The sequence below is a fragment of the Anticarsia gemmatalis genome, chromosome 30 (genome assembly GCF_050436995.1).
Source record: "Anticarsia gemmatalis isolate Benzon Research Colony breed Stoneville strain chromosome 30, ilAntGemm2 primary, whole genome shotgun sequence".
NCBI lineage: Eukaryota > Metazoa > Arthropoda > Insecta > Lepidoptera > Erebidae > Anticarsia > Anticarsia gemmatalis.
This window is the reverse complement of record NC_134774.1, coordinates 4708588-4729652: the sequence shown is the minus strand read 5'-3', so window position 1 is coordinate 4729652 and position 21065 is coordinate 4708588. Positions and strand designations below refer to the sequence as shown.

Genomic DNA, 21065 nt, shown 5'->3' with positions numbered 1-21065 from the left:
TTTGAACGCGCTAATCTCAGGAACTACTGGTTCGATTTGAAAAATGCTATCAGTGTTGGATAGTCCATTTATCGAGGAAGGCTTTAGGCTATATATCATCACACTACGAGTCAGAGTACCAGTGAAAACTGTAACAAAAACGGGGAAAATTTTGACCCATTCTCTCTTATGTGACGCAAGCGAAGTTGCGCGAGTCAGCTAGTCATATATAACCTTATACCACTCGGCTATTACTGCTACTATTCAATTAACTAAGAGATTAATTTTTACAGTCTTCTTCTTATCGTATGGTTAGTAGTAAACCTAGTGTCAAAGTTGTTCAAGCCGCCCGAAGGCCTTTGACATGGCTTAACGACTGTTATCTTAGTAGACAACAACCGGGACCGACTTTTTACGTGCCCTCCGAAGCACGGAGGCGCTCAGTTCAAATACCACTATGCGGTCACCCATCTATAGAATGACTGCGCCAACGGTTGCTTAACCCACAGATCGTTTACCGACCGGTGAGCGCAACTGGCTATGGGCCATTATTTTAACTGTAATAAAATCAATGAAAGCGACATTTTCTTTATTCATTGGTGTTGCAACTTCAAACAAAAGATTATTTAAACAATATGTAGCGCATATTGTGTAATTCATTGTTTCCTAATGGCCACACTTCGATTTGTATGTTAGTAAATTGTATTACCGATGCATTTTATTTAATAAACTAGCTGACTCGCGCAATTTCGCTTGGGTCACATAAGAGAGAATGGGAGAAATTTTTCCCTGTTTTTGTAAAAAAAAATACCCATATTCTGCTCCTATTGGTCGTCGCGTGAAGATATTTAGCCTATAGCCTTCCTCAATAAATAGGCTATCGAACACGAAGGAACTCGATATGTACAAGATGGTCACCCATCCACAGAACAAACTCGGCAAGCGTTGCTTAACCTCAAAGATCGATCCGCGCGGCTGTTGTTAATTATCAAAGCCCATCCACAGAACAACCCCGGCAAGCGTTACTTAACCTCAGAGATCGATCCGCGCGGCTGTTGTTAATTATCAAAGCCCATCCACAGAACAACCCCGGCAAGCGTTACTTAACCTCAGAGATCGATCCGCGCGGCTCTTGTTAATTATCAAAGACAGTATTTAAACCTAAAACAAAAATGCCGCCGAATATTTTACGCGCTTTCTCTACGTTCTACGTTTACGTTCCGACTTTCTAGTTTTATTCGCAAACTTTCTAATTTTTCGCAAGGGCCATATAAATGTATAACGGTAGGTATTTTAATTTTTCTTTTTTGGCGCGAAGTTATCCAATATGGCGGTTGACGAAATGTCAGGTGCTACTCGTAACCGACGGTCCTGTATGACAACATGTATGTATGTGAATGAAGCAAGGGAAGTTTGTAAGGATCATACCAAGTGACGTTCTTTAGTCTTTAGCTACCTTTAAGGGAAAATGCGTGTTTTATGTATTAATTTAAATGGTTAGCGGCTACAGTAAATTTTAACTTGCTCTAACAGTGAAGAAAAACATCGTCATGAAACCTTGCATGCCTAAAAATTTGTTTAACGGATTTATTGAGGGCATGCAAAATCCCCAACCCGCGCTTGGCCAGCGTGGACAATAAAAAAAGCGTGAATACTAATGATTTACTTTCAATATTACTGCTTACTTTATCGTAACTTATCAGTACAGAAAAACCACAGCTGATACAGTATACACCGGAAGAATGTAACTTTAACACTATAACTATATATTTACCTACTACAACTTGTAACTCGCTATAAACTCTGAAAAATATATTTTTTGTTGTATAAATAAAATCGTTTCGCCATTAACAATGTTAGTCACATGTAATAGGGGGGTGAGTATGTCATATACCGGGCATATTACCAAACTTATGTAGAAAATATTTAAAGAAATTAAAAAAGACCAATAATACTATTTTTTTAACCCATTTCTGTCCCACAGCTGGGCAAGGGTCTTCTCCCAAACTAGGGAGGGGTTAGGCCTTGAGTCCACCACGCTGGTCAAGTGCGGGTTGGGGACTTTGCATGAATGTATTAAACAATCTATACATATAATAATTTGTTATTTAAATAAAGAAAAAAGTCGTAATAATCTTTCTAAATAATAAAATTCAGATGCATACAACCAGTTTTCAAACACAATATTTATTCGTCTCAATCTCAACAGCATTGGCAACCTTGAACTCTCGGCGGTCGTTCGTAAAAAAAAACAACGCGATGACGTAAAAAGTGGCGGGAAACGCCATTTTACTTTTGCATATTTGTTTTATACTAACTTGTGGCCCCGATTTCGTATGGCTAATAGATGTCCCGTGGTAAAAAAGTATCCTATGAGTTAATTTAGGTTATTAACTATCTGTGTATCAAATTTCATTAAAATCCGTTAAGTAGTTTTTGTGTGAAATAGTAGCAAAACATACATCTATCCTTACAAAATTTCGCATTTATAATATTAGTAAGATTTTCTTTGCTTTGGCCGCAATGTAATAAAATCTAGCAAAAATAATGATTGCGTTATTTCATGTAAAAGATTACCTATCGGTCTACATATAAAACTCTTCCGTTACTGACTGACTGATGGACAACGCACAGTCGAAACTACTGAGCGTACGAACTCGACATTTGCTATGAACATTCCTTAGCAAGTGTAGAGGAGCACTTAGCCGCCTTACGCACTAGCGGTTAACCGCGGGAGCGGCTAGCCGCGCGGTTATAGTTTAATATACAACCGCCTGTGAACCGCAACATAACCGCCAACAATTTTGTCAGGCAACTGTAACCGCGCGGCTAGCCGCTCCCGCGGTTAACCGCTAGTGCGTAAGGGGGCTAAGAGAGGATTTTTGGAAATATCCCCCGAAGGAGGTAAAAAGGGTGGTTTTTTTTATATGAAAGATCAGCAATAAAAAAGTTTTATGGAAGTAGAGGAAATCGCGGGCGGCCGCTACATTACACGTGATTTAAATTCGCAAAATACGGTAGCCATTTTGTTTTCATCACTTACGTGTTTTTTCCCCATATTTTTTTGGATGTTGTATAAAAAAACTTTGTCGTTATGTTTGTGTTAATACGTTCAAAGTCCGAAAAGGCTGTGTTAATGTTTATTTCAAATGATAACTGGTTAAGAATAAAGATTTATCAATACTAATATTATAAAGCTGAAGAGTTTGTTTGTTTGAACGCGCTAATCTCATGAACTGCTGGTCCGATTTGAAAAATTATTTTACTGTTAGATAGTCCATTTATCGAGGAAGGCTTTAAGCTATATATCATCACGCTACGACCAATAGAAGCGGAGTACCAGTAAAAAATGTTACAAAAACGGGAGAAAATATGACCCATTCTCTCTTATGTGACGCAAGCGAAGTAGCGCGGGTCAGCTATATAAAAGAGAAAGGGTCATAATTTTCCCCGTTTTTGTAACATTTTTCGTTGCTACTCCGCTCCCATTGGTCATAGCGTGATGAAATATAGCCAATAGCCTTCCTCAATAAACATGCTATCTAACAGTAAAATATTTTTCAATTCGCACCGATAGTTTCTGAGATTACCGCGTTCAAACAAACAATCTCTTTAGCTTTATAGTATAAAGTATAGATTATAGTCCTCAATACTTTTGTCAGCCGCGCATTTTACCCACAAGGCACTCTACTAAATTTTCAGAGTTTAGATTTAATCACTAAGCATACTATCCATACTTAATATTATAAATGCGAAAAGTAACTCTGTCTGTCTGTCTGTTACTCAATCACGCCTAAACTACTGAACCCATTTGCATGAAATTTAACATGGATATATTTAGTTACCTAAGAAAGGAAATAGGCTACTTTTTACCCCGGGAAAATGACGCATTCCCATGGGAAAATTCAGTCAAAGTCGCGTTTAAAAGCTAGCTTGTTATAATTTGTTAGTATATAAGCGTTTCGACAGAAAGCAGGCGTCTGTATTTATTTACGCTCGTACAAAGGTGACCATGACCGGACGCTCCGGACATACGTGTTTATCACAAGGAAATTGGTAAAGCGTTAGTTTTATGCTTTCACGTGATACGCTATATCATTATAGATTGAAGAAGTTTATAGTATCGGTCACCGGTTAAACGATCAGTGTGTTAAGTAACATTACATATTTGAGCTGAGCGTCTCCGTGCTTCAAGTCACGGTTGTTGTTTAACATAACAACAGTTAACTCATGTCAAACGTACCAACTACTTTGACACTAGCTAGTAGTAAGTAAGTTAAGTAATATTACATAGATGTAAGTGGCCACCCATCTTTAGAACGCCCGCGTTACGTGCCCCTGACACTCAAATGCCACTAAGCGGCGACCCATCTATACAATTTCCGCGCTAAGGTTGCTCAACCCACTGATCGTTTACCAAACGGTGAGCGCAACTGGCTATGGGCGCCGGTGAACGAAACTACGATATTTTAAGCCTGCACTTGACTTTGAAAATGTCTAAATATATTGAACGCATTCTGAATAATCTTGTGTCAAGGTTTTAAACTAGATTTCTAATTTTATTTACTCGAACTAAGACGCTCATAGCTAGTTGCGCTCACTGGTCGGTAAACGATATCTGGGTTAAGCAACCTTATCGCGGACATTTTATAGATGGGTGACCGTTTTGTGATATTTAAGCAATGCGTCTCCGTGCTTCGGAGAGCACGTAAAAGTCGGTCCCGGTTGTTGCCAATAAGATAAAACAGAAATATTGTTCTAACCACTTGGCGATTAAAAAGAGTGTCCAGGAGTTTGTTGGCAGCTCTTCTCATTGGCACTTCCGAACTGGCGGTAAATTCACTCTCTGTATGATTGACTATCGTAGTATCAGCGTTTGACCTAAATGAATAAATGATTTGATTTTGATTTAACAGTCGTTAAGCCACGTCAAAGGTCTACGGGCTTGAACAACTTTGACACTAGGTTGACCACTAACCATACGATAGATAGCATTCAGTACAAAACTCTCATAGTTACTTATATTGTGAGTCACTATCAGCTGCAAGACCATAGAACCTCGTGCCAAATGCCTTGCAAAGGACAACCACTACACACCCGAGTATGGAAACTTCAATGTTACCAACTGTTTCTATGGCTTTAGTTTATTTATAGCTCGTTTATACCGTGTTTAGTATAAGATCTATATAAGTATACTAGCGGACCCGACCATTTATCTATTACTAAGTAGAACCTGGAGGTAATTAAGTACGACAAAAAAAAAAAAAAAAACAAAAAAAAACCATTGACACGAAGAAGAAGAAGAAGCGGACCCGACAGTCGTTGTCCTGTCTACACGTCTTTAATTTGAAAATTTTAAACTTTTTTTAATAATCTAAACCATTCTCAGATCCCCTTGAACACACACAAAAAATTTCATCAAAATCGGTCCAGTCGTTTAAGTTCAGTGACATACACACTTACAGAAGAATTATATATATAAAGATATTTAGAAGTATATAAGTATGTTTATCAGTTTTTTGGTTACCATAGTACAAGCTCTGCTTAGTTTGGAATCAAATGACCGTGTGTGAGTTGTCCAATAATATTTATTTATTATTTATTAGATACTAGCTGACCCGCGCAACTTCGCTTGCGTCACATAAGAGAGAAAGGGTTATAATTTTCACCGTTTTTGTAACATTTTTTACTGGTACTCTGCTCCTATTGGTCGTAGCTTGATGATATATAGCCTATAGCATTCCTCGATAAATGGGCTATCTAACAGTGAAAGAATTTTTCAAATAAGCTTTTTGGACGGAGACCCTTACCCAGCAGTGAGACAGTAATAGGTAAAAAGGTATAACCTAAACAGGGAAATGCAAATAAACGAATGCAGAAAATAACACCACGGCATTGAAGATTTTGGAAAGCGTATATAAACATATTTACTTGAGAACAAAGAGTTTTCCTAATTTATTTATAGTGCAAGGTAAAAGCAAAGATTTCACATCTCCGGTCATTTCAAGGTAATTCTTTGTGATAAATTTAAGTACCTTTCATATTAGCTGTCCATTTGGACATGAGACGAGACGAATGCCAAGCGAGACCATAATGAAGTCGCGAGCTTTTTCAAACCATTATTTTATAAGATACCACATAGCTGACACGCGCAGCTCCGCTCACGCTTTCTTGTTTTTATTTAATACCGCGCATTTTCAAATTTATTCAACTCTGGACTTCCACAAGTGATTCAAGACCAAAATTAGCCAAATCGGTTTCCAGCCGTTCACAAATTTTAGCGAGACTAACGAACAGCAATTCATTTTTATATATATTATATAGATTTAGAAATAGCTGATAGATCTAGAAAGGTCGGGTAACAAATAAGATCCGTTTAGCAAATTACCAAACCGATTCAGATAGCGATTTCAGTGAACCAAAAATTTTTTATCCCGAAATTTCCATGACATCGGTATTTAAGCGATAAAAACCGGAAGTCATTATTGGGTCTTATTCTATCTTTTCTTATATTATATAAAGCTGAAGTGTTTGTTTGTTTGAGCGCGTTTACATTAGGAACTACTGGATCGAATTGAAAATACATTTTTGGTTTGGTTTAGTCCATTTATCGAAGAAGGCACACGCTATGGCTAATAGGAGTGGAGCAGTAAACTTAACTACATGCGTATTAATAATAAACTTATATAAAGTCCAGTGTAAAACTTCTTTTACACCATGAATCATGTCAGAATGTGTTAAACATATTTATATAAGGTTGAATTCAAGGTAATGCCCCATTTCGCCGACATTTTGAATTAATTTCACTGAGGGAATGCATTGTGAGGACGATATTTTGGCAGGCGTTCTGTTACAGTTATTCTTTAGCTGTTGTTTTCATTAATTGGGGAAACAAAATTATGTTTATTCATTTTAAATATTCCCCAAGAACAGTGATAGCCGAGTGGTCTGAAAATGCACCTATTAAAGTGATACCCGAGTGGTATACGTTGGTACCTCCCATGCCAATGGTTGATAGTTCAGACTGAACCAACACACCAATGACTTTTCCAAGGTATATGTGTATTAGAAATAATGATCACTTGTTCCAACGGTGAAGGAAAACATCGTGATGCAACCTTGCAGGACCAAAGTATCATCACGATGTTTTCCTTCACCGTTAGAACAAGAAGGAGAGTTCTGTATATGTCTTTCTAAGGCGTTCCCGCCTGTCGTTTCCATTTTCGTTGGCACAGTAAATCAAATGAAAATCTATACTAATATTATAATCTATACTAATATTATAAAGCTGAAGAGTTTGTTTGTTTGAACGCGCTAATCTCAGTAACTACTGGTCCGATTTGAAATTCTTTCAGCGTTAGATAGCCCATTTATCGAGGAAGGCTATAGGCTATATATCATCACGCTACGACCAATAGGAGCAGAGCACCAGTGAAAAATGTTACAAAAACGGGAAAAATCATGGCTGTCTTATGTGACGCAAGCGAAGTTGCACGGGTCAGCTAGTTACGAATATATTTTCTACTAAAAAATCTCTTTCAGTACTGACTGACTGATGGACAACGCACAGTCGAAACTACTGAGCGTACAAACTTGACATTTGCTATGATCATTCCTTAGCAAGTGTAGAGGAGCACTAAGAGAGGATTTTTGGAAATTCCTCCTTGAAGGCAATGTAATTTACGCGGATGAGGCCGCGGGCGAAAAGTTAGTTATTTATAAAAGCCCTGAAAGCGCATTATTACAAACACGCGTTTATATTAAAGGTCAGATTTATTTCTGTAGTTCCTGCAATATTCTGGAAGAAGGATATTTACGTTAAAATCACCTTCAGATGTCATCAAATATAATGGTGGTGTGGAGGTCAGGCTCTTCAAATGAGGAGGACATAAATTATAAATTTCAACAAAATTGTCCCGCTGCTGGGCAAGGATCTCGTCCTGTAATGAGGGATTAGTTAGGCCTTGAGTCCACCACGCTGGCCACGAGGTTTGGGGACTTTGCATACCTTAAAAAACTGTTCTAAAGAACTCTCAGGCTACTTCAGGCTACGGCATCCGGCGAGACTGGAAGCCGACTCCAACATAGTTGGAAGAAAGGCTAGGTTGATGATTCTAAAGGTAGACGGTAGCCATAAAGTTGAGAAGTTACAAAAACAAAATATGATCGAATTGAGAACCGGTTAGTCGGAGGTGCCCACAGCCAGTCGCGCTCACCGGTCGGTAAACGATCTGTGGGTTAAGCAACCGATAGCGCGGTCATACCACAGATGGGTGACCGCATATTGGTATTTGAGCTGGGCGTCTCCGTGCTTTGGAGGGCACATAAAAAGTCGGTCCCGGCTGTTGTCTACTAAGATAACAGTAGTTAAACCACGTCAAAGGCCTTTGGACTTGAACAAATTTGACACTAGGTTGACCACTAACCATACGACAAACAAACAGACAGAAATGAGTCAGTAATGACTTAACTGCTTGCTGTAAGTATTTCTTTGTTTGCGGTCATTCCATCTCCCTCCCACACTGGAGGCATTGACACTGCTAATGAGTGTGTGGGACAAAACATTTGAAATACGGATTATATACTGAGGTTTTCAAAGTTTTGAGACGAAGATGTGAATATTTTTAGTGAGGAGGAACGTGGTGATCATGTTCCTCCAACACAAAGGGAGGATCCTCCGACTAGGCGAGGTGATCATGCCTGGTGGGCCTAGGCTGCCCGGCTGTTCTAGTCTGGAGTTCTGGAGTCGGCGTCCAGTCAAACCGGACGCAGCTGACTACCAGTATTTTACATTACGCGACTGTCTACCTGACCTCCACAACACAGTTACCTGGGTTATAACACGATACTAAGTAACACTGTTTGTCAGACTTTCTAGCTTTTGACTACTGTTAACGACTGTCAAAGATCTTTGAAAATGACAGCCGAGACTTACAATTTAAGGTGGCTTCGTGATATGTATAATATGGTCACCCATCCACAGAACAACCTCGGCAAGCGTAGCTTAACCTCAGAGATCGATCCGCGCGGCTGTTTTTAAGCCACGAGCTCCTCCTTTGGGTACTTGATATTGGAGTTTTTTTTTTATTGAAATAAAAGTATTTTTTACATATGTGGTAACAGATAATTTAAAGAGTAAATAAGTTTGACAGCCACTGTACGTAACATTGAATATTTTTCTTTATTGTCCTTCAAAAGGTAGTCGTTATGAAATAATGACTTGTTCTAGAAAATTCTTTTGAATTAAATTAATAGGATTACAGTACATGTGTATGAACTAAAGGTGATTGAAAACAATAATAATAAGGTTTAATATTTCACTACTACTAATGCGTACTAATATTATAAATGCGAAAGTGAAACCTGTCACTTTTATGCCGAAACTACTGAACCAATTTGCATGAAATTTGGTATGGACATATTTTTATACCCGAGAAAGGACATAGGCTACTTTTTACCCCAGGAAATGACGCATTCCCATTGGAAAATGCAGGTGGCGGACGAAGTCGCGGGTAAAAGCTAGTAAAGAATATTTTTCTCATGTCCTAATTACAATAATCTATACTAATATTGTAAAGCTGAAGAGTTTGTTTGTATGTTTGAACGCGCTAATCTCAGGAACTACTGGTTGGATTTGAAAAATTCTTTCAGTTATAGATAGCCCATTTATCGAGGACGGCTATAGGCTATATATCATCACGCTACGACCAATAGGAGCAGAGTACCAGTAAAAAATGTTACAAAAACGGGGAAAATTTTGACCCATTCTCTCTTATGTGACGCAAGCGAAGTTGCACGGGTCAGCTACTTGTAATATGTATGTCTCAAAAATAAAAATTTACAGCTGCATAAAAAAGCATTACATTTTTAGGTCAAACATTTTGCAAATGAGGTGTTACGAGAATGTTTTGGCGCGAAAAAGACTCGTGTTCTAAATGTGGAATAAAAAAACAAAAGTGACGTTCTATTTTTAAATGCTATGACGTTTGTGTTTGCGTCATGAAACAGTTGACAGACGGACATTGAAATATGTGCGTAAATTATTATTTATGTTTAAATACATAGCTATAGATACACATAAAAACAAGCCTTCTTCCCATAGGGGTATATAAAGACCAGAGAACACCACTTGGTACGATCCTTACAAACTTCCCTTGCTTCATTCACATACATACATGTTGTCAAACAAGTGCTATTAGTATTTTCTAATTAATATTTTCAATGTAGCGCGTTCAAACAAATAAACAAACTCTTCAGCTTTATAATATTAGTATAGACTAGCTGACCCGCGCAACTTCGCTTGCGTCACTTAAGAGAATGAGTCAAAATTTTCCCCGTTTTTGTAACATTTTTCGTTGCTACTCCGCTCCTAATGACAGTAGCGCGATGTTATTTAGCCTAAAGCCTTCCTCGATAAATGGGCTATCTAACACTGAAAGAATTTCTCAAATCGGACCAGTAGTTCCTGAGATTAGCGCGTTCAAACAAACAAACTCTTCAGCTTTATAATATTAGTATAGATGTATATGACTATAATGGAGGTCTGAAGGTTTGTATCATTACTTAGTTACAAGGAAACTCTTTGTACATAAATAAAGTATATACTGTTGCTTATATACTTAGTTAGTTACTTCCGAGTGTGTTGCTAAGAGGTATAAGATTCAATAACATTAGTAGTCTTATTCTAAAAATAAATGCGTGTTTGTTTATCCTTGCTTCGTGTGAAAACGGATGAACCGATTTGGATGAAATTTTATTAAGTGATAGATTAGGTCAAAGGAAAGAAGAAATGCCATTTTAAACATGAAATAACTTCGCGGATAGTCAAAATTCTATATTTTTTGGGTTTATAATTATTATATTTTACAGACTGGTGAGCGCAACTTGTTCTTTACGTACCCTCCGAAGCAAGAAAAGAACTTAATTCGCGTAATTCAAAAATACATGCGCATTTAAACTACACATCCACAGATCGTTTACCCTCAGCCGAGCGAAATAGTCTTTTTACGTGCCCTCTGAAGCACAAAAAAAAAATTTTTTTTTTAACCCATTACTGTCCCACTGCAGGGCAAGGGTCTCCTCCCAAACGAGGGGAAGGCCTTGAGTCCAAAAAATGCTTAATTCGCGTATTTTTTACGCAGTTACAAAACTGAAATATTGTAGAAGGTAAACTATCTAAGGTGATTGACAAATAACAAAATGGCGGAGAGGTCATTGTACCCTTACGTCACGGTGTATAAATATCACATGATTTTAGTGTAATTGTTGATTTAAGATCTTTGATTACGATGTGAAATTATTTTGAATAATATTTGCTAAACTAACTTTGAAAGAGGCCTTTGCTCAGCAGTGGGACTCAGAAATAGGCTAGATAAAAAAAAACTAACTTCGGTCTCTGCCTTCATCTATGGGAAAAAGGCTTATTAGAGGCCGCCCGCGACTTCGTCCGCGTGGAAACCCTTCCCGTGTAAATCCCGATCCCTCGAGAACTCCGGGATAAAAAGTAGCCTATGTGTTATTCTGGGTCTTCAGCCACCTATATACCAAATTTTATCGTAATCGGTTTAGTAGTATTTGTGTGAAAGAGTAACAAACATCCATACATACTTGCATTCCTACATTCTCACAAACTTTCGCATTTATAATATTAGTAGGATTAACATAATTATAGGATGCTTATACTAAGAGTTAATTGTTTCAGAGAATTTTTCATCAGGTCAAAGTAATGCAAACAGAAACCTCCTTTTTCACCTTTGCCACAAAATCTTATGCCAAAATTTGACGTATAACATCACGTTTAGAAACGCAATAAAACATTAACACATTTTATGACGCGAGGTGAACACACCAGTTATTGAACGAAACTAATTTGAATTTAGAATCACGGTTTATGAACAAAAAAACGAACAATGGAATAAGAAAAAAATAAATATTTTTTTAATAAAAAGCTTTTTCTTACTTTTTTTTTATTAGATTATCACTATTTTGAGACACTAATATAATAGTTTGTTGCGCTCACCGGTCTGTAGATGATGAGTAGGTTAAGCAATGTATGGCGCAGTCATTCTATAAATGGGTGACCGTACGGTATTTGAACCGAGCGTCTCCGTGTTTGGGAGGGCACGTCAAAAGTCGGTCCCGGTTATTGTCAATTAATACAACAGTCGTTAAGCTATGTCAAAGGTCTTTCGAATTGAACAACTTTGACACTAGGTTGACCACTAATCATACGACAAAATAAAATAAATATACAATCCGATAAAATTAAAAATAGCGCATTCGTAACTAAATTAACTTTAATATAGGTAATTATTACGACAAATAAATAATTATTCGCACTCACAGTTCATAGTCTAACACGTGAATATAAAAGTAAACGACCGGCATTAAATTAAAACTCCGCCATTTTCTCCAAATTCGTTAAATCGAACCTAAAACCTTTCAACAATCTCGAAAACTAAAATTCATTGAAATTTCGTAAGGAGACCATGAGGTCATCAAATCTATACTAATCTATACTAATATTATAAAGCTGAAGAGTTTGTTTGTTTGAACGCGCTAATCTCAGGAACTACTGGTCCGATTTGAAAAATTATTTCAGTCTTAGATAGCCCATTTATCGAGGAAGGCTTTAGGCTATATAACATCACGCTACGACAGAATAGGAACAGAGTAGCTGCAACTAATAGGAGCGGAGTACCAGTAAAAATGTTACACAAACGGGGAAAATGTTGACCCATTCTCTCTTATGTGACGCAAGCGAAGTTGCACGGGTCAGCTAATGTATTTATATGCTTAGATCTTAAAAAAGTAAACAACGGATTTTGATGCAGTTTATAATGATAGGTTAGCAATTCAAGAAGAATATTTATGTGTAAAATATATAAAGGTTTTAAAGTAAAATAACTAGCTACTTAACGTAAAAATACGCCATATTTCCCGAAGCATCTGTTTATTTTTTACGCGCCAATATTTTTAGGCTTTACATCAAACAGCCAAAAAGCGCGGGTAAACGACCGCCTGTGACCGAACGATTGCAAGGACGTTCTATTAAAATTTGTTTACTCTATGGATTTCACGTGTTTCGTATAGGTAAAATGGCTACCTCTAAGGCGCAGTGGTTTGAGTCGTAACGCAGCTACTATTGTGTAGGGAGTTTGTGGGTTCGTTCCCATAATTGTTTCGAGTCTGGTTGTACTTTGTGTCCGTTGTTTGTATGTTTGTAAAAGTCCCCGCGACACAAGAGCTATTCCTAGTGCTGGAGGTGGCTTTGAAAAAAAATAAAAAAATTCGAAGAGAGCCTTAGCTTCCACGATTTATCTATATTATAAAAAAATATTATTTGTATTTCCAAAATCCTCTACCCGCACTTAGCCAGTGTGATGGACTCAAGGTCTAATCCTTCCCTCATAAGTGGAGGAGACCCTTGCCCAGCAGTGGGACAGTAATGAGTTAAAAATACTTTCACACCTGTTATACCCGAAGGTGTAGACGTGTATAAAATTACTTGTCCTAACTGATAATCATCGCACAGCCTAAACTATAGAAGTTAAAAACATGAAATTTGAACAAGAGGGGCCTTTTATAATATAGGCAACCGCTAAGAAAGGATTGTTTAGTAACCCTCCCCTAAGTGGGTAAAATAGGAGATGAAAGTAGATGTCTAAAATACACCCACATTTCGCCATTAACAATGTTAGTCCCATGTAATAAGGGGCGAGTCTATTGCCATATTAAAAGAACAAAAAAGAACCTTACGTATCCCTTTAAAACTCAGTATAAAGTCACGTTTGAAATTTAAACAATAAACAATATGGCCGCCACTTCAAAGAAAGCTTTGTTGCCTTTTGTAAAGAGGAAGCCTTAAACAATCTATTGTTATAATTTAATTACTAGTCAAAAAGTTTTTCGGTTGCTACGCACGTGAAGATTTAGCTAGCTTATTGCCCGTGGTTTTGTCCGCGTAACTAGATTTCTAGGGGTAAAAAGTATTTTTTTTAACCATTGTCCCACTACAGGGCAAGGGTCTCCTCCCAAACGAGGAGGTGTTAGGCCTTGAGTACACCGCGCTGGCCAAGTACGTGGACTTTGCATGCCCTCAATAAATGTATTAAACAAATTTTAGGCATGCAAGGTTTCCTCACGATGTTTTCCTTCACCATTAGAGCAAGTGATCATTATTTCTAATACACACATAACTTCGCAAAGTCATTGCTGTGTTGCCTCGGATTCGAACCTGCAGCCCCTTGCGTGGGAGGTAAAAATTTTAACCACTCGGGCTACCGTAAAACGGGGTGAATAGAAACAATTTTCAACTTTGTCCTAAAAATTTGTAGCGAATAACTTGTTATTTTTATTGTCGGGTTATTTTATATCATGTCCGGCGCCATGAAGAAAGAGTTAAAAGCATATTTGTCCAAAAATATGCATAATTTTACGATATTTCATTAAAAAAATGGTCAATTTCTATTCACCCAGCGATAGGGGTGAATCGAAACGACCAAAGGGGAGAATGGAAAAATTGTGTTTTAAAACGTTTTTTCAGTTAACAATATTGTATCTTTATAGATAAATATACACCTAAAGAGATAAACACTCCAAACAACTCATTAGAAAAGAAATTCCACTTTAAATCCAAAGTTTTGAAAAAAATGTATGGACCAATAAGGCATTCGAGGACGGTTGACTTTGAAGCCATTTTTTGGGTATAAATATCAATTTAAACATTTAAACAATTATGACACCGCAGAGAAGTAATATCGACGTGTAATCATTTCAAATATGAACAAAATTCTTAAACGAGGAGTACTCAAATATTGGGCTTGAAAACTTTCCTGATTTTTTTCTATTCACCCCGCGAATTCTATTCACCCCGTTTTACGGTATCACTGCTTAAAAAATATATTATGCGTTCATGCTTTAACTAGGTTAATAAGAATGCATTCATATATTTAGACTTTCACGTACTCTCACTGGTCTGGTTTATAATTAAAAATAGTATTGTAGTCTATGACTGTTGGCATAGAGACGCATCACAAGTAAGTAGGGTTATATGAAATTTAAAACATATTAGACATTGTGCTAGGTCTAATTTGAATTCTCATTATCTTACCCCGGTTTCTAAGTACATTTAACGGTAGTTTATCTATTCAATAGCGTTAAAACTCATATAAAAAACGCGATTGAAAAGATTAACTACATCAATACTAAGTTTGTAAGGTTTGTACCGAATGGCATTCTTTGGTCTCTGTCTACCCATTGAACTATTCCTATATAAATATTTTAGGAGTACCTAATATTAACTGTCAACTCAGTGATAGCCGAGTGGTATAATTTGACAGCTCCCACGCAAGTGGTCGCAGGTTCGAACCCAAGGCAACACACCAATGACTTTTCGAAGTTATGTGTGTATTAGAAATAATTGTCACATGCTCCAACGGTGAAGGAAAACATCGTGAGGAAACCTGGCATGCCTAAAATTTGTTTAATACATTTATTGAGGGCATGCTAAGTCCCCAACCCTCACTTGGCCAACGTGGTGGACTCAAGGCCTAACCCCTCCCTTATTACGAGAGGAGACCCTTGCCCAGCAGTGGGACAGTAATGGGTTAAATTTATTTTAATATTAACTTGACATACTTGTCAGTCAAAATTCGTGTGCATAGAAAATAAATAAATCTATCAGTCTCTTATAGTCTAAGTTCACTCTCTGTAAAAAATAAATGAATAAATGATTCGATTTTGATTTTATTGGAACATTTAACACATATTTTCCAAAAAAAAAATTACTGATTAATTATTCAGATATATCCTCATCATGATGACCTGGCAATAGGCATTCTACAATATTCATTAAGAACAGATTAAATATAAATATTTTAAGTCATTATTAATAAGCATTTTCTTTGTAACAGCAACTATAATCTCTTTACTTTTTAGGTAGTAACTAAATACTGTAAGAGTCAGTTTTATGTCTTACTAGAAGCCGCCCGCGACATCGTCCGCGTGGAAACCCTTCCCGTGTAAATCCCGATCCCTCAGGAACTCCGGGATAAAAAGCCTATGTGTTATTTTGGGTCTTCAGCTACCTATATACCAAATTTCATCGTAATCGGTTCAGTAGTATTTGCGTGAAAGACTAAAACATCCATAGATACAAACATTCTCACAAACTTTCGTATTTATAATATTAGTAGGATAAATAATTTATGTAGACATAAAATAACACCTTCTATCCATAGGGGTATGCAGAGACCAGATAACCCTATTTCTTACAAACCTTATTAACTTTGTGCGATCCACAAATAACTGTTTCGGGTCTGATTGTACTTTGTGTCTGTTGTTTGTATGTTTGTATAAGTCTCCGCGACACAAGAGCTATAATTATTAATGCAGGAGTTGTCTTTTCTAACAGAAAAAAAATCACAAAAATAAAAATGTTTTTTTAATATCTACCCACAATTTTTTTTTATGGATATATAGCTAATAAAAAAGAAACTAGAACATTTCAAGTACAAAGTAAATAAAATATAAGGCCATAGATTAAAGTACAGTTAGCAGTAGGCAGCATAGGTTTATTACCTTGGCCTAAATACTGGCTGTTACATTAAAACTGTAGTGTAGAGAAAATTTTGTCTGTGGTTTGCAGAAATTGGATTTATTTTTGGTTTAGTATGCTTTTTTGTTTTTAGGAGGTAGGTAAATGTGTATTATTATATACTTACGTATATATAAATGAATATTATGTAAGGCTTAAGGCTATATTTTTTTGCCGAGATGCTTTAAGTTAACCTACACGAGTTAAGTAATAAGTTATGTAGATACTATTTACAATACATTTACAGAAAAATATGGATAGATTTTCAGTGGTAGTCTCCTAGTACTCCTTTTAAATCTAAATGTTAGATTCATAAATAGGATTAAATCTACAAAGGAGATTTAAAAATAAATTTCCTTTCAAGTTTTGATTTGAGCTACCTATATAGTTATATCTTGTTGATATATGGCGATTGCTTGGCCTGTATGATAACATGTATGTATGTGAATGAAGCAAAACAAGTTTGTAAGGATAAAAGCAAGTTGTGTTCTTTGATCTCTAACTACCCCCCATGGGGATAAAGCATGATTTTGTATCTTTTATTTTATTTATCTATCCCCTATAACATCAAGACTATTATACTGGAAGTTGAAGGCAGAGATATGTCAAATACACCTATATTTCATAATTCACAATGAAATTTATTAAGTACTAGCTGACCCGCGCAACTTCGCTTGCGTCACTTCGTTACTACTCCGCCCCTAATGACTGTAGCGTGATGTTATATAGCCTATAGCCTTCCTCGTTAAATGGGCTATCTAACACTGAAAGAATTTTTCAAATCGGACCAGTAGTTCCTGACATTAGCGCGTTCAAACAAACAAACAAACAAACTCTTCAGCTTTATTATATTAGTATAGATTTCGTGAGTCATAAAACATTTTCTCATTCCGGGAAGGCACACTTGCCTAGCAGTGGGACAGTAGTTTAAAACTTTAAAACTTACTTAAGAAATATCTATAATAAAACTCTATGCTATAATTGTTTTTATAATCCACAGATAAACATCAACTAGCAACAAAAGTCATTCAAGTTCATATTGTAATTAATGCAGCCAAAAACAATACTTAATTTACATATTAAAATTATATATTGCAGTCTCGTAGGTAGTAGTGAAAATTTTGGCATTCATTGACATTAAACATTATTCTGAAAGTCAAAGTTGTTTTTTCTTTTAATCCTAATAGTAATTATAAGTTTTTGTATACATACATACACAAAATCATACCTTCTTCCTGTAGGCAGAGACCAGAGAACATCACTTGGTATGATCATTACAAACTTCCCTTGCTTCATTCACATATACATACATATTGTCATTTAGGTTTTTAATATACAAATTAGGTTCTTCTATTACATGGGACTAGCATTGTTAATGTCTAATTATAAAGGGGTTAGGTCTTGAGTCCACCACACTGGCCAAGTGCGGGGACTTTGCATGCCTTCAAGAAAATGTGCTAAGCAAGTTTTCATCTCAATGATTTTCTTCATCATTAGAGCTTAATAATTAGTTAGGTCTATAAGAAAGGTAAATGATAGAATTTGGTATACATAGAAGAAATAATTTCTACCTAAATACTTATAAATCATTTCTCAGTTTAAACAAAGAAAGCAAACTTTATTAGATAATAATATTCAGTATCTATGTAGGTATTAAGACATAATTAAAACATGAATTCAATATTTTCTTTGTGTAACTGCAATATATTACAAACTTTCTTTTGTGTCAAGAAAAATACTCTAAATTACTGATCAGACTACTGACAGTTTACTGCAAGCATTATTTAAAGATTTCTTGAATAAAATTATGAAATAATTGGTAGATATAGAAGGAAAAATCTTGTTCAGTATTTCTTGTTATTTGTCTTCTAACTTCTTATAGGAATTGTGTAAGACCTTTGTTATGTAGTACTTTATTAAAAAAGTTTGAGAGTAGAAATTAGTTCATGATAACTTTTCAAACGTAGGTACCTGTAAAAAAGTTAAATTCAATGGTTTTGTTGTAGTAATTTGTGTTTCAGAAGTAGTTTAAATAATATTTTAAGTCAATAAGAGTCTAATTGGATTAAATAATAAAGTTTAAACCCTTTTTTATTGGTTAATAAAATTATGGCGCGCATAAATGACGTAGGTACATAGACACGTAAAATATTCTTTTTTTTATAGACACATTACACAAAGGACAGTGTTTATTATTCCTATGCAAAATTTGTAACCTCTTCGAAAGTTGTGTTTAGGTTAAAAATTTAAAGAAAGTATTTTATTTACGTAGACTGCTGTAGCAAAGGTTCGTTGCGCTCCGTTACCTCCAATAACGGAATATAATCCACGAAAACAGGTAAAAGCACTTGGAAAACAGCAAGGTTTACTGTTTTTAATAACGTTTCACTTATCACAATAGTTTACACACGTAATACACAAAAATCCGGTAAAAATCCACACTCAAATCGCAGGTATGTCTGCGAATTTCACTTTAAACACAATTTGAAGGTAATTTGTAAAGATATTTAATGAAATAACATCGAAAAACAAGATGATACGACGTCGGAATCGGTTTGTGACTGACTTCGCCACGATCGAAGCGAACAAAACGTGAAAAGCACACGTCATGCAGACGTTTAGAAAGGGACAGCGCTATACAATAAAAGGTGAAGTAACATCGTTGAATAGATAACATCCGTCTGATTACAAAAGGTTACATTATACATATCTATTGTTTTTCTAGAAATTAAATAATGTATACGAGAAAATTTATGGAAAAATTTTAAGCTATTTAAACTTATTACAATAACAGAAAAACGAAATTTACATTATGAGCAACGCCATCTATGGTCGAGTAGCTGCATTATTTTTTCAATGTTTCGTAAATTTTTCACTAGATGGCCTTAAAGATTGAGATATTTACCTTATCTGTAATGATATTTAATTAGTTTGTCAATTTCCTGGACTTTTTTTGCTGTGATCGCGCAGGCTAAAGTCTAAACTACGTACTTTGTAACCTTCATTATACAACATGCACGTTTTCCAAGCAGGTCAATATCATTTCAATTTGTAATTACCTCGGCACTACAATTACCTATGTCTTGTTATATAAGTAGACACTAGGAAGCATAGAACAAACAAAATACTTTAAGATATCTGTTATCTTCTTGTAAATAATACAAACACTGTTTAAATTATTCTTATCTAAATGTTTTCAGACGAAATAGTCGATGGGCCCTTTTTGAACGAAGATAAAAAAATTAAGTATTGCTCGACTTACTATTTAAACAACTATGTTTGCATTCGTATTAGTATGTAAATATATGTTTTATAACGTCTATCTATGAACTTATACAACGTGTCCCAAAACTCAACGTCAAAACGAAAACCTGAGCTAGGCCGAGTTGTGTTGGCTCTCAAAAAATAATTTAAAAAAATCTATCTCGTGTAGTTTAAAAATGACAACCATTTTTGTAAAATTGCCACCCTCTGATGAGTTTGGTCTACTGTGGCAACAAATGACGTCTTTTCTAGTTCTTTTTTTATGTGGAGTATTCTTAAGTAACGCTCCTACAAAATTCAATTCATTATTTGTACACAACTTCATTGGAATATTGGAAAATATCCCTTTTATGGCGAATTATGCCGTGTAAATAATTTCATCACTCAACTTTGACAGTCTGTCCTGAAAAATAATTATACTACGTTTTTTCGGCATGGACCTTCAAAAATTGGCGCATTTAATGAGCTTTCGAAAATGGTATAACACTTACTAAATTATTTCATAGACGATGAGAAAATAAAAAAAATCTTAAGATAGTCGATATTTAACGTATTATTATTTCGTCATAAAACTTTCTCAAAATTATTCTAATGTCATCTAGGCGTTCTGTGAGGTGTAATTAAAGAGAAGTAATGTTTAATTATTGACGATTAAGAAAAGGTTCATTTAAATAATCATTACATTTTTAATAATAATTGATCCTTATTTAAACAATCCCAAATACAATAAATGTCACTAACACCATGAATGTAGCGTCACTATCCGTCCCACTCTTAATTTTTTTCGTCGCTTAATGCGACTGCCGACCAAGAGGTCTCGGGTTCGAATCCTGGGTCGAGCCAAAAAGTAATTTTAGAGATTTTCTGTTAAAAAAATTCTCAGAGATTGTCCGCAGGTAGGAAGTTGAGGTAAGGGATCTCCGTGCCTCGGAAAACACGTAAAGCCGTCGGTCCTGCGCCTGACCTCTCTCTGGTCGTGACGGTTTAGCCGTCCCACCAGACTATGAGAGTGTACCTGTGTATTGTGCACACACTTGGCCACTATAAACAAAAACCTGCACTGTTGGCTGGTTTCAATGAAACTGACCGCCGTATCCAAAATCTACCAGGACAACATCATCACAGAATGCTTAGATGACATTAGAATAATTTTTAGAAAGTTTTATGACGAACTAATAATACGTTAAATACCGACTATCTTAAGATTTTTTTTATTTTCTCATCG

The 21065-nt window shown here is 35.9% G+C and overlaps 1 protein-coding gene and 1 long non-coding RNA gene across 10 annotated transcripts in view; both read right to left on the bottom strand.

Annotated features, from left to right (window-relative positions):
* Positions 1–21065, bottom strand: part of LOC142985437 (segmentation protein cap'n'collar-like) — a 185414-nt gene that overhangs the window by 130561 nt on the left and 33788 nt on the right. For 5 of the 9 annotated variants that reach the window (XM_076133616.1, XM_076133615.1, XM_076133621.1 and 2 more), the window contains exon 1: positions 18845–19154. The exons of 3 other annotated variants lie outside the window; for them this stretch is intronic. The gene's annotated coding sequence lies outside the window, so the exon portion shown is untranslated. Of the gene's footprint in view, positions 1–18844; positions 19155–21065 lie in introns of those variants that run through there. One more of the 9 variants, XM_076133619.1, reaches the window with a different exon arrangement.
* The window catches only part of LOC142985443 (uncharacterized), a 161186-nt gene that overhangs the window by 130561 nt on the left and 9560 nt on the right, over positions 1–21065 (bottom strand). The window lies entirely within an intron of this gene.